Source organism: Pteropus alecto, unplaced genomic scaffold, assembly GCF_000325575.1.
Source record: "Pteropus alecto unplaced genomic scaffold, ASM32557v1 scaffold98, whole genome shotgun sequence".
Classification (NCBI taxonomy): domain Eukaryota; kingdom Metazoa; phylum Chordata; class Mammalia; order Chiroptera; family Pteropodidae; genus Pteropus; species Pteropus alecto.
In genome coordinates, this window is record NW_006443570.1 from 15207298 (window position 1) to 15220949 (window position 13652).

Consider the following 13652-nt stretch of genomic DNA (forward strand, 5'->3'; position numbering starts at 1 on the left):
TGGTGGGTCAGAGGAGGGAGGGAGCAAATAGGGAGGTTGTTTTAGGAACTATATAGATGTCTAACCAATGTGCTATATACTTGAAACTAATTTAAATAAATAATTTTTTTTTTAAGTGCTGAAAGAAAACTTGTCACCACAAGTGAAATAGATATGCCTGATCAATCAGAGTCTTCTATGCTGGAATTAGAGGTATAGGAATGGGACTTGCTCTCAGAGAGATGAAATTTGAATCAGAGAAACACTGGAAATCAGGAAAGGCTTGGTAGGAAGGTTCTGATTTGGGGTCTCTTATGTGGTTCCAATCAAATCCATTCATTCATTCTCTCTCTCTCTCTCTCTCTCAGTTATTTTTTCTTTCTTTTCTTTGTTTTTTCTTTCTTTCTTTTCTCTCTCTCTCTCTCTCTCTCTCTCTCTCCACATGGCAGCCTCAAAGTAGCTATACTTCGAAGGCTCCCAGAGAAAGTACCTAAAAAAAAAGAATAGCAAGAAGCTGCATAACCTTTTCTAATCTAGCCTCTATTGACTCCGCATCTATCTGTCAGGTCCAAGGACAGAGGATATACTCTCTACCTCTTAATGGGAGAAACATCGAAGAACTTGAGACATGTTTTTAAGCTACCACATCTGTAGAATAGGAATAATAATAATATCTTTCTCAGGAGAGTTGGCGTGAGGCTTAAATAAGATAAAGTATACCTGGCACATAGCATATTATCATAACTCCAGCTCTATGTGACCTCAGGCAATTTAATTAACCTCACTTGCCCCAATGTCCTCGCCTACAAAATGGAACTAATAATTGTACCCCTACCATACAGCTGTTGTGGGAATTAAATGAGACGATTCAATTAAAGCATTTAGTATACTGCCTACCACATAGTAAATTAAAGCTCGATAAATTTTGATTATTGTTCTTACTAACCATTATCTGAGTTAATGTTATTATTATCATCAAGAGCATTAAATGACTTCACCAAAAAGAAGGAAGAGTGGGAAAATGATGAGAATTATAGACAAGTAGAGAGCTAATGGTTCTCAGTCAATTCTCAGGCAGGTAGGTATGAGGAAGGTCACACCCCACCATATCCTACCTTTCCCCTGCCCTTCAAGGTGAGACAGGCACTGGAACCAGGCCTTGCCTCAGGGGCCAAAGGTAGAGTGCTGTTGGGCCGCCAAAGGATACTATCCAAAGATTAACAAGGTTGAGTCTTTACTCAGGCAAATATTGAGCCCCAGGGTCAAGCTGAGCACAACCCCACAGAATTTCTGGGCAGGAGATACCCAAGGCCAGACAGGCCAGCAATACCAGGCACATATTCCTGAGAAACACTCAAAGTCTGTGGTCCAAGTTCCTGGAAAGCAGTGTCAAGAACAAGGCCAGTTCTTGGTCTTTAAGGAAATATTGGGACCTACTCAGAAACAAGGATTTTATAACTGAAATGAGACAAGAAGCTCAATCCTGCAAAATGGTATATATACCCTTGGTGGATGGATGGGGAAACAGTCCTGGGACTCAGTCCTCCCAGAACACTAGAGAATGAGTAACAGGAACTCAAAACCAAGGTCAAAGTAGGAGCCATGTCCTTTTAACTAGAACCCATGACAAGAAAAAGGAGAATATGGGGAATAGTAATCATTGCTATTTACTGAGCATCTTTTATGTGCCAAGTGTGATACCAGGTACCTGAGAGTGAGTTGCGTGACTTGGGGCCCAGGGACCAGCGATAGGGCATTGCATCCAGGTCCAACTTTAAAAAGGCCTCTCAGCCCCTAGGTATACTAAAGTCAGTCTTGATTTGCTCACTATGGAGCAACTGAGCCTGCAGGTGGAAATCAGCAAGTCTAGCTGAGCAGGGGCAAGGTACGGTGACTCTCATTTCCTCTCATACCATACCTCCTACTTGGCTATAACTTTGAATCTCCACATGGGCTATGTCTATAATAAAAACATACAACAAAATCTTTCATGGTGTCATCTCCAAATTACATTTGCAGATCATTCGGGTGTTGAGGAATGTAATAACCTTCAGCATCAAGATGAGTATAATTTAAACTCCAGTTGAATCAATAGCACATTGTCTGTTATCTGACAAATAGATCTTCAATTTGGATACAAGTGCTGAAACTCTGCCATTTCCCCTATCTGAAGCTGCTGCAGTTTTAACACATAATAATAAATTAAAATGCAACCAGCTCCTGCTTCCCAGTGAATTTCATTAAATTACAGTAAGTCTGCCCACAGAATTCCCATTGATCCGGTTTCTGGGCTAGGGCAGACCTCATCTGAAGGTGATATAGTAAGATGAAAACACCAACTATCCTAGCAGCTGGCACTAGCGTTGTTCTTAAAAAGAAATTGCTTTTATTTAGGAAAATACTTTGAAAAGTCAATTAAAGAGTAAATGGAAAATGAGAATTTTAGAATATAGGTTGGAAAAGAGAAAAGAAAGAAAAGCAAAGGCTAATCTATTCTGCATACAAAGCGGACAGGAAGTTGAGAGCAAAGAAAGCAGAGAAAAGAGGAGAGATGGCTGGCGAACAAATGAATAGGTCAAGCAACATGGAAAGAGACTGATCAGCAGAAAAAAATTCCAAGTGACAGGGAGGCCAGAGGTTGTCTAAGACTAGGAATGTCTAATATTTTATTCCAAGTTGTTTGCATTGTTGCTGTATAAACCACCCAACATCTCCTCAGATTTTTCAGGGAAGACTGATATGTCCCTACACCTTTACTGGTGGTGTAATGAGAAATAGAGAGTCAGGGTAGTAGAGGGAAGTGTGGCCTACCCCACACTCGCCCCGCACAGTGTACGTGGACAGTTCTGTGTCTGACCATAACGTGGTCCTGATGGCATTGTCTGTCTCCAGGGCTCCTCCCACACCTAACTATAGAGATTGGTCCAAGAGGTAGATACACAACCCAACAAGTCACCACCAAGGGCCAGACCAAGTACCTCCCTAAGATTGGTAATGAACACTTAAAGAAGCTTGCTCTTTACTGGGGTCTGGGGTTGGCTGAGATAGAATGATGAAAGATGCAAATAACCGATAGCTTTGTCCCTTTCTCCCACCTCCAAAAAAAAAGAAACCCATTTTTAGGAGGAGAAAATTTGGCAACATACACAAGGAGCAGAAATGAAAAGTGGAATACAAGAAACCCCTGATGACATTGTTTGACCTTCTAGGTCAAACCAGACCTGAAGCCTGGAACTTCTTACACTTTTCAGTAACATGAGTCTTTAAGTTTCCTTTTTGAATAAGCTCATTTAAATTAAATTTCTGCCACTTCCATCCAAAAATTAATAAGGCCATCTACTGAGGCCTAGGTGGAGGTAGCAGGATCCTCATGAAAGACAAGGAGGCCAAAAATCACAGGCCTGGACCGCAGCAAAGTGAATGATGGCCCTTTGCATTGCCAAAAGGACAGAGATGCAGAGGCACTTGGAGCTGACACAAGAGCAAATATGGAACAAACCACTTTTTCCACTGTGGCTTCTATGTGGCTCTGATCTAACCACAGACTCCCTTAACCCAATCCTGAAACCGAATAACAGTTGGACCTCAGCTGCCTCCCTCCTGGGCTTGGAGAGCAGCCTGTGGCTGCTGGCTGCAGGGCTGGCGGGGTGCCCACCCACTTTCTTTCTTGCCTTACTGCAAGACAGAGTCCCTGCCAGTGAAGGTGGGTGGGGCGGGGAATTTTCCTCTCTTGCTAAATTCCAGAATCCTGCAAGCATTGGTGGGTAAATCACTCAGCTTCTCACATGGGGATCGGGGGTGGGGGGACACTGCCCTGAGACGGCTCTGTACAGTTTTCCAGAGGTCCCCAGCAGGGCTGCCCCATTACAACAGTAATCTACTCACTGAAGAACCCTGCAGCGGCTTCCTTCCCTTTTATGTTTCATTTCTCTTTCCCCCTACTGGAACATCTAGGGATCATCTCCCAATCAACTCCTTGCACTCACACCTTTATCTCATGGTCTGCTCCTTGGGGATCCTAATCTAAGACAGGTATGAGAGAAAGAAAAGTCAAAAATGACTCCTAGGCTGTTGGCCCGACCAGCTGAGCTTCATCATTCTAGCTTCAGCAGCTACATGTACTGAGTCTTTGCCACATGCCAAGCATTCTGCTGGGCCTGTGACAGAGTATGCCACTTAATTATTCCAGCCACAGTATGTAGTATGTAATATCATCCTCATATAACCCATAGGAACCAGGCTCAAAAAAGTCAAGCCCTTTATTTGCGCAGGTTCAGACAGCTAGTAAGTGGTGGAGCTGGTTTTCAAGGAGCGGGAGGTGAGGGAGGTATAAAGTCCACATTGCTTTGGCTTGGCTACTCAATTCCTATGACCAGCCCCTCACTCTCAACTGGAAAGTTCCCATTTCCTCCCAACAGAGATTCTTAATAGTACTACCCTTCACCTTTTCACTGATGGGAAAGTGAAGATAAGAGAGAGATTTTTCAAAGAGGGATGCAGCAGGGGGAGGGGGGGGGAGAGTAGATTGAGAGAATAGAGAGAGCAGGAAGGGAGGAGGAGAGAGAGGGAGAGAGGGAGAGAGGGAGGGAGGGGGAGAGAGGGAAACCAAAAGTAAAGAGGGTGGGAAAGAATAATCAAAATAATAACAGCTATTTTGTACTGCGTGTTTACAGTGCTCCAGGCACTGTTAAATTCTATATTATCTCACTTAATATTCCCAACAAACCTTGAGGGAAGTATTGTCTAACATTATCCTCCATTTAACAGAAGCTGGGGGGAAAGGACATATTCAACAGAACAATGAAGAGAAAATCCAGCCAACCTGATACCCTGTCAGCCTGGGTCCAGCCCCACCTCACTGTATATCAGCCTCAGCCTTTTTTCTTTTCCTTTTCTTTTCTTTTTTTATTTTTTAACAAACAGTTCCACTGTCCTACTTTCTGAGCATCTCCAGCCTGGTCCCTGGGTGGGCGGGGGGATGGGGAAGGCAGGGATTAAGCCTCATTAAGAGAGTCGAAGCAATCAAAGGACAGCTGCATGACATAATGGGAGGGTCCCCAGCTGTCAGGATTCCCTCTTGTTTTCAGAAGCACTAACAAAGCTTTGAAGGAAGCTGGTGGTCTGAGTGTCTGCAGTGCTGAGGCTAGAAAGCAGCCTTTGTGTCTGCAATGTAAGAGGGTGGTTTTGTGGCTGGAGAATTGTGTGTAGATGTAACGGTGGGGTTGGTGCGTCAGCACTAATCATGTGGCATTGTCAAAAATGTACATGTTACAACTTAGATATACCAAAAAAAAAAAAAAAGGTTGTTCTCTTTATTTTCAGTAACTGGTCTCACACTGGAATATTCATTCTGGCATTAGAAACACTGGGAAACCATCTCCTCTGGAATAAAGCAGTAGCACTTCAGGTAAATATTCACAGCCAGTGTGAAGTTTAGATTCCCTGTCAGGGCTGTTTCTTACCTCCCAAGATGGCTTCAGGATGGAGGGGGCACTTAAGCAGCCTTGCGGTCCTGGTTGGGGATGAGGGACATGTTTCTCATCCCACTGGCTCCGACTGATATCGTGTTGAGGTGTAGCTCACCTCACCTTGCTCCTGAACCCTCCTGACTGCCACAGTGCCACAGCTGGGAGAATTCATGGTGTGTTCTCTGGGTGGGGTCAAGGACCATGGTCCCTTACTCGCTGCCTCCACCCCACCCAGTTCTCACTGATCTGAGTCTCAGCATGCCCTGCATCCTTTGTAAGCAACCCACGTGGCAGCCTCTGTGATGGGGTCATCCGGAGTCTCACCAGAATATCCAAAAACTCTTTCTATCCCCTATCTCAGGTACTGCGAGCAGTCAAGAGTTTCACCCCATTCGCATCCCCAAGGAGAAATGAAGGCTCGTATTATCCCGGCACCTCTTCATCCAACTCCCAGCTTCCATGGAATTCTCTATCTTCTCACATGCCGTTTCACCCCACATGGATCAAGGCCCTCATTCCTTCATTCTCCCCAAAAAACACTGATGTAAGCTATGGGACGTCAATAAATGTTTACTGAAAATTTGGGCGTAAGATAGGTTCTGAATGTAGTGCAGAATAATTCAGGCAAGAGCTTGAAAATGGATATTAGCCATAAAAATCCCTATCTTAAAAGCCCACTGACTATTTCCTGCTAGAAGAAATTAATCTCTCCATAGCCTGATTTTCTTCCCAAGACCTGGTACCCCTACACATCTCTCTTCATCTCCCTCACAACCTCATACCAACTCTAACACTGACCAGGAACAACTCCCAATCCTATTTCTTACACAGAACAATTTAGCCCTCTCTAGGCGCTATAGGGTGGGATGAGGTAGGGGGTCTCCCTTTTATAATCAAACATACCCATTAGGCATTTTTTCCATAATCCCTGGAATAATTCCTTCCCTAAGATTTTTGCCCTGTTTTAGAGCAACCAGCTCAACTTTAGCCAGCTCTACTGAGACAATATGCCTCATACATTTCTTTGAATCCTCACAGTGAACAGTAGGTAGTAGTAGTATCGCCGTATGACAAACAAGGAAACCAGGGCTCAGCAAAATTAAATAATGTAGCAAATGAGCAAATCAACAGCCAGGCAAAAACTCAAACCCGGGTCTGCCTTACTCTAAACACCAGTGCTTTCCACCACTGCCCATCCTGGGAGAAGGAGCTTTGTTTCTGCAGCTGGGAGGTGCCCTTGTTTTTAGAACAATTCCCATGTGGTAGAAAAGGCCAGTGTGCTACAGAGTCATCTGTGGAGCCAGGATGTAATAACCCCTGAAGATGCGGGAGGCTGCTGCCAACATCCCTACTGGTCCAACATCCCAATCTCACAGAGCAGCCTTCAGAACTCCTGCTCCTTCCCAAGTCAGCCTCTCCCCCGAGGGCCCCACAAACACCAGAGCCAAGTCCTGTTCTGCAAAAAGTCACTTTGGGGTAGACCACACTATCTTCAGATCTCACAGCTACAGAGAAGCAAGTGCAATCTTGAAGCTCTCTCTGACCATCTAATCAACATGCACCCCTAGAGGGCAGACACTGTGCCTTTTTCACCTCTGCTGGGCAAGGGTCCAAGCCCTGCTGGGGGATATGGAGAGATCATCAGTGTTTACTGAACTGGGCCCAGTTCCAGCCACTACTGTTTCTTCCCTCCTTCATGATAAAAGGCCCCAGCAAGCTGAACTGACTTCAGTGACACTGTGCACAACTGAAACCATTTACTGAGCACCTACTATGTGCCAGGCATTGTATACAGACCTCATCTCACTTTCTCAGTCACTTGAGTTCAGTAGTAGTCAGTCCATTTTAGAGATTAGGAAACTGTCTAGCAAGATTATGGCAGTTTCTTGAACTTTCACAGCTTAAGCAACAGAAGCAGGAATTTAAACCAAAGCTTGTACAACTCCAAAGTCTGTGCTGATTCCACTATGCAACATCCTCTGTCAGAGGAGATAATGATCTACTCCTCCTTCCTAAGGGATAAATGTTATTCTTCTTTGGGAGAAAAACATGTAAAGCCATGTGTTTGCTGTCAAAGTGTGGTTAAAAGCCTACTTCCCTGATGGTGATAGGGGACATCACTTGTAAAATTCTTAATCTTTTAGCAGAAAATGATATGGGACATCTCTTGCAGAGTTCTTAATCTTTTTAGTAAACCTAGTTAAGTTTCTTCCCTCCTTTCTTTGGGAAAAAGGCCCTCTCCTTCAAATTCAGATAATTATTCTGAAACTGGTGACTCAGGTCTTCTGGCTTTTGATAAGGATCATTGGTCCATCATATGCAGAAACAGCTTTAGGCCAGGCAAGGCCCTTAGAGTCCAAGAAGGGTGGGGACCATTAGCCCAAAGTTTTTTTTCTCTTTAAGAAATATATTAACCAAGCCTGTTTTCCTTAACTTGCTTAATAGGCAAATCAATAATAAAAATTAATAGACATATGAGTTAAATAACAAGTTTATATCTTCTTAGGGACTGAGGTGGCACTTCGGCAGGAAACCCAAGACCCCACGCTGACTGAGGCAGAAAAGGAAAGAGCTCCATGAAACCCCTGTAGGCAGGGAAGAGGACCCTTCTCAGCAGCAGATAGGAAGAAGAGACCTCCCGTCCCTCACCACCCATATTAATAATAAGGGAGTTCATTGCTCTTAGAAAAGAGTTAGGCAGGAAAGTTAAGGGGTTTAGGGTCTGCCTGCAAAGACACTAAGGTTATCCTATCCTAGAAGGGGTCCACCCTAATCCACCTACAACTGAGCAAGCCAGAAGGCATATTTAGGCTAAAAGTAACTTCCACAAAGAAACCAGTAGGCAGAGAATTAGGTAACAGTTTAAACCCGTCACTCACACCTGCCCGCAATGAAGACCCCAATGACCTTCAACTCACCTGAGCCTCATTATACCATCATTATAATATGATGCATATGCCCAGAAGTTTATTAATATCATTATAACTGACTGAATTCTGGGAACGAACATGTGCAGAAAGCAAATGATGAATCACTGAGTCCTTAGAGAATTAGGTAACAGTTTAAACCAGTCACTCACACCTGCCCGCAATGAAGACCCCAATGACCTTCAACTCACCTGAGCCTCATTATACCATCATTATAATATGATGCATATGCCCAGAAGTTTATTAATATCATTATAACTGACTGAATTCTGGGAATGAACATGTGCAGAAAGCAAATGATGAATCACTGAGTCCTGTCAATCTTAGTGTCAATCAAGGAATCCCACCCCTCTAAGAAAAGTAACTGCCCATAGCAAATAGGGATAAAAACCCCAAAGGATTTGTTACCAGGTCTTTTGAGCCACGTTTCTCTTGCTCAGGCCCCCTTCCAAGCATAGATAAGTCAACTTTTTTTTTCACACACATGTAGCATACTACATAAGCCATTCAGTCCCTTGCCCCTCATTTCCTTTATCTTAGAGATCATTCCATATCTGCAGGTAGGGAGCTGCCTCAGTCTTTCCAGCAGCTACCTGATATTCCATTACATGGAATTGCTGGAATTCTTTAATCAATCCTTTACTGATGGACAATTAAGCTGTCTCCAATCTTCATTATTACAAATTGTGAATATCTTGTATATGTCATGTTCATGTGTGAGTAGCATGTATAAGTCCCTAGAAAGATTTCTAATGCTTATTAAATACAATATGTGCTTTTTAAATTTTTAACATTTTGCCAAACTGCCCACCATAGAGGTTGCAGCAATGTGTAGCCCACGAACAATGAAAAGTAGCAATGGAGTACTTCTCATATGAAGAAAAGACCGTTAGCTGAAAAAGACCAGCTAAGGGGCAAACAGGCAAGCCTATGCCTGGATCAGACATTCAATCCTAGGACAAGTGACAAAGATGAGCCAGCACCACCAACAGGCGACATCCTGCATGCACAAACCCACTTCACAGATGAGAAAACAGGCTCAGAGAATTGACAGGCCTCACCCAGGGTTATGTCCTGGAACCCTGTAAGTCCAAGGCAAATTCCTCTGGACAAAATATGTTTCACCCTCTGATCTCAGCTGTGGTCTCTTGTGCTGACCTGGACACGACTTGGGAAACCCAGCCCTTTCCTACTGTGAACTGAAAATTGCTGGGCTACCCACGTGGTTTAGGGCTTCCCCTCATCATTTCATTCTCACCCATAGGAAACCAGGACCTGCTCCCACACATACATGCCCACCCAGATACTATTTCTAGGCTATTTGGGGCCCACAGAGCCTTGACCACCCACTTCCTGGAGGTGGGTAGCAGTGATTATCCTGGACATTCATCCCCCAGCCTAAGGAAATGAAAAGCTCAACAGATCCTCTCCATGGTTACCACTGGGTGGTGAGTAGTGAGGGTGTGAAAGAAGTAAGACCACTAGTCTTATCATCAACTGCTCTGGAAATAGAAGCAAACATGGCGAAAACAGTTCTCTTTCTTTGTACTTGGAAAGTGCCGTCACATCCACTAACTCATTTTACCTCCTCCACAGCAGTTCTCTGACTTAAGTAAGACAGGGATTCTCATATTCATTCTTCTCATTTTACGGATAAGAAGAAGGAGATATGACTTGCCCACTTCTAGAGAAGAACAGAGACTATAGGCAACCCAAGGTTTCTGGTGCCTAATGCTGGCCATATTCTGTTCTGTACCCATGATTAGCAATCCCCTGGCCATGTGAGATGTCCACAAAAAACATCCCCTATCTGCCCACATCTAGAATGAGTCACCATGTCCCTAGCAATGTTGTTTGGGACCCTCTGATACACGAATATACATGAATTCCTTTCCCTGGGTCCTCATCTTTGCTTCAGCTCCATAGGATATGTCCTTTGTGAGGAGATTCTTGGGATGTTTCTGATGGCTGGCTGGCATGGCCTATGGAACATAACAGGTTCTTAATAAAGGCATGTTGCCTAGCTGGCTGAGAGGATGGATAGATGGATAAATGGGTGGGTGGATGGATGGATGGATGGATGGATGGATGGATAGGTGGAATACTGGTTTAATTTATTTTTTTGCTTGTTTGTTTTTATATTTTTCTACGCAGCATCCATTCCCCCTTCAAATATCACTCTGATAACCTTTTGTGGGATCGTTTCTCCCCCAGGGTATATAATTAAGTAGTACCTGCTTCCCTGGTTTCTCACCAGCCCTTTTTCCAAGTCAGATTCTCCAGTACTCTATCTATTCTATGAGCTACTCAACATTACCCCCAGTACACTACCTTCCTGCTTAAGTTAGCCACAGTTGTCTTCTGTACTTATAGAAAAAGAATTTTAAATGACACAGATGTAAAGATGAATGAATAGATCAATGAATAGATGAGCAGAGGAATGGATGGAGTGGAGGAGTGAAAGGGTAGAGTGGCGGGGTTTGGGGTGGCAAATGCATGGACTTCATGAGCTAAGTGGTCAGGTGAATCCCAGGCCTTGGAAAGATGGGAAGGAAAGAAGGGATGATAATGATAACCCCTCAGCCTTATCTGTAGGAGGGGTGATGTGAATCGATTTGGGGGGCAACAGGACACCTATGCCCCAAATCTCCTTCAATACACTAGAAATCCTTTAGTTTTGTATCTCTTAACAGAGAAAGGCCTTGGAAATAATACTGTCAAAATTTCATTCCTAGATGAGGAAACTGAGGTTCACCATGGGCAAGAGGTTTGCCAAAATCGGACAACTAGGTTTGGAGCTGAACTGGGACTAGAACTCAGGTCTCCTAATTCCCAGTCCCTTGTTCTTTTCACTGCCCAGTGCTGCTTCTGTAAGGAATGATGAAATTACAGATTTTCCAAATCCCATTTTGAGGAAATTCCCCAAGGGGACTTCTTCACCTAGCGTGAAGGCCCTCAAAAATGCAAATGCCTCAGGGGGTTCTAAGGTCCCTATTGTAGTAGCCTGAATGTTCTGCAGGCCGAAGCGCTGAGGGAGGCAAGTGGAAGAGGTAGGAGAGGCAGCATAGAGAAGCAAGAAACTGGAGACCCTATCCCGGAGAATGGATACAATGGGCAAGAAGCCAAGGGGCTTCCCAGGACTAGCTCAACACAGGGACAGAATCCAGACCACAACCACAAGAATCCTTTAAGATTCTAAAACTTGTGTCACTTCCTTCATAAGCCTGTCTGTGAAACTCTGAAAAGGGTCTATGGGCTGGCCTGCAGGGACAGCCAGAGGGGAGAAGGAAGGACCCTGTCTCACTCCATGGCCAAGTTTAGAGAAAGAGAAATCCAGTGAAGGACAGAGCATGGGGGCTGAGTATCCGAAGTCCGAGTGCTGCACAGAGGGCAGGAAGGCTCAGGACAGGCCTGAGTCATCACTGTTTCCTGTGTATTTTCTTCCTAACAAGAAGTAATGCCTAGAGTGTCTAGCACAGTGCCTAACAGCTAATGGAAAATCATTGTCAGCTCCCCCCACCTCCCCTCATGTCTCCTAACACGGAGCTGAGATGAACACCTCTACTGGGAGGGCAAAGACATAAAGGGAAGAAATGCTGAGATGATGTATTATAGAATTGTACACTTCAAATTTATATAATGTTATTAGCCAATGTCACCCCCAAAAAATTTAATTTAAAAAAAAAAAAAAAACCTGGAAAAAATGCTAGAGCCTAGACATTTGGGGAAAGGAAGGGAAGGCATTGTTTTCCCAGCATCTCTTTTATGCAGGAATGGTGCTGGGCAGTTTACTGACTGCCTTGATTAGTTCTCTGAGGTATCCTAAGAGCTAGGTGTCCTTCTCCCCATTTCCAGTAAGGAAACCAAGGTATAAAATATTTAATAACTTGTCCAAAGACATACAAAGATTTAGCGGTCTGTCTGATTTCAACTCTAAGTTTTTCCCTCTTCACCAGGCTTTCTCCTGGGGGCAGGGGACGGCAGAAGGGAGGTGGGTTGTTGGGCTCTGAGAATATGCACAAAGAAAGGGGAAACTTCTGACAAGCATGCAGAGGAAAGCGAAAACAAAAAACAGACTCCAAAGTGTCAGGAGGAAGGAACAGGAACTGAAATTATCTATCACCCAGTGATTTTGAAAGAACTGATGCTTGCCCCTGGGCCTTGCTCTCAGAGCTGCCCCACCCTCCAAGGCACTTTGTGGTGGGCTCCTCCAGTAAAGCAAGGTGAATCAGCACATCAACAAATATGCCACAAGTGGTCTCCAGCTGCAGAAAACAAGCAGATATATACAGCCACTGTCCCATGTGGTGAAGGTGAGAAGGTTGGGGGAGGCTAGGCTGCAAACCTCCAGCCTGAATGTGGTTGGAACAATGAGAACAGTTGTCGTAGTTAATACCCCTGACCTAGTGAAATGTACAAGGTAATGGGTGGGGAGGGGAGGTGCAAGATAGAATGACATGGAAAGAACCATCCAGAGCTGGACCAAAAAGCAAGGACAGGGTGTAGCAGAGAGAGTCCTGGATAGAAGTTCAAATCCTGCCCCAACGTGGGCAAGTCCCCAGAGCCTGCTGCAAGGCCTCAGCTTGTACCTCAGCACTGTTTGCTTCCTACAGATCCTCTAATAGCACCCCAAGCAGGGCCCCATAGAAACAAAGACAGATGAGAAAACAGATCACTGGTTCAAGTGGGAAATACACTTGTAAACAAAGGTGGAGAAGAAAGGACACAACCAGGGAGTAATTCTCTAATTCGCAGATAGGGAAAATTAAGGTTCATCAGAAGGAAATGACTTTGCTCCAGACTTTTCTCCTGGGGCCCATACTGGGTTTCCTAGAGGATGGAGGGACTTTCTTTGCTCTGGACATCTTTTTAAACAGCCAGGAAAGCCAGAGCTGCTCCCCACACAGTCTTAGGGGAACTCCAGGTGTAGGAAAAACTTTGGAATTCAGCTGGGATGTGGTTTCATTTTGTCTGCCTCTGGTTTCCTAATGTCAAGGTGTGAGGCTGGGCAGGCAGCCAGCTTAGCTTAGAAAAGTAAATGAAAGAGGAAAAAAGGAAGACGGGGCCAGGAAGGCAGGGGTAGGACATGGGGGCAGGGGAAGGCTGCACTAGGCTGGAGGGAACGTGTGTCTGGCTTTAGCAAGGAATATGTTAGGAAAAGGGGTGCAGGAGGTATGAAGATGGATGAGATGAGAATCAGCCCTCTGAACTCAAGAGTCCCATCAATAAGCTCACAGGGTCTACGAACCTCTTATATGCAAAATTATGTGTGTTTCTG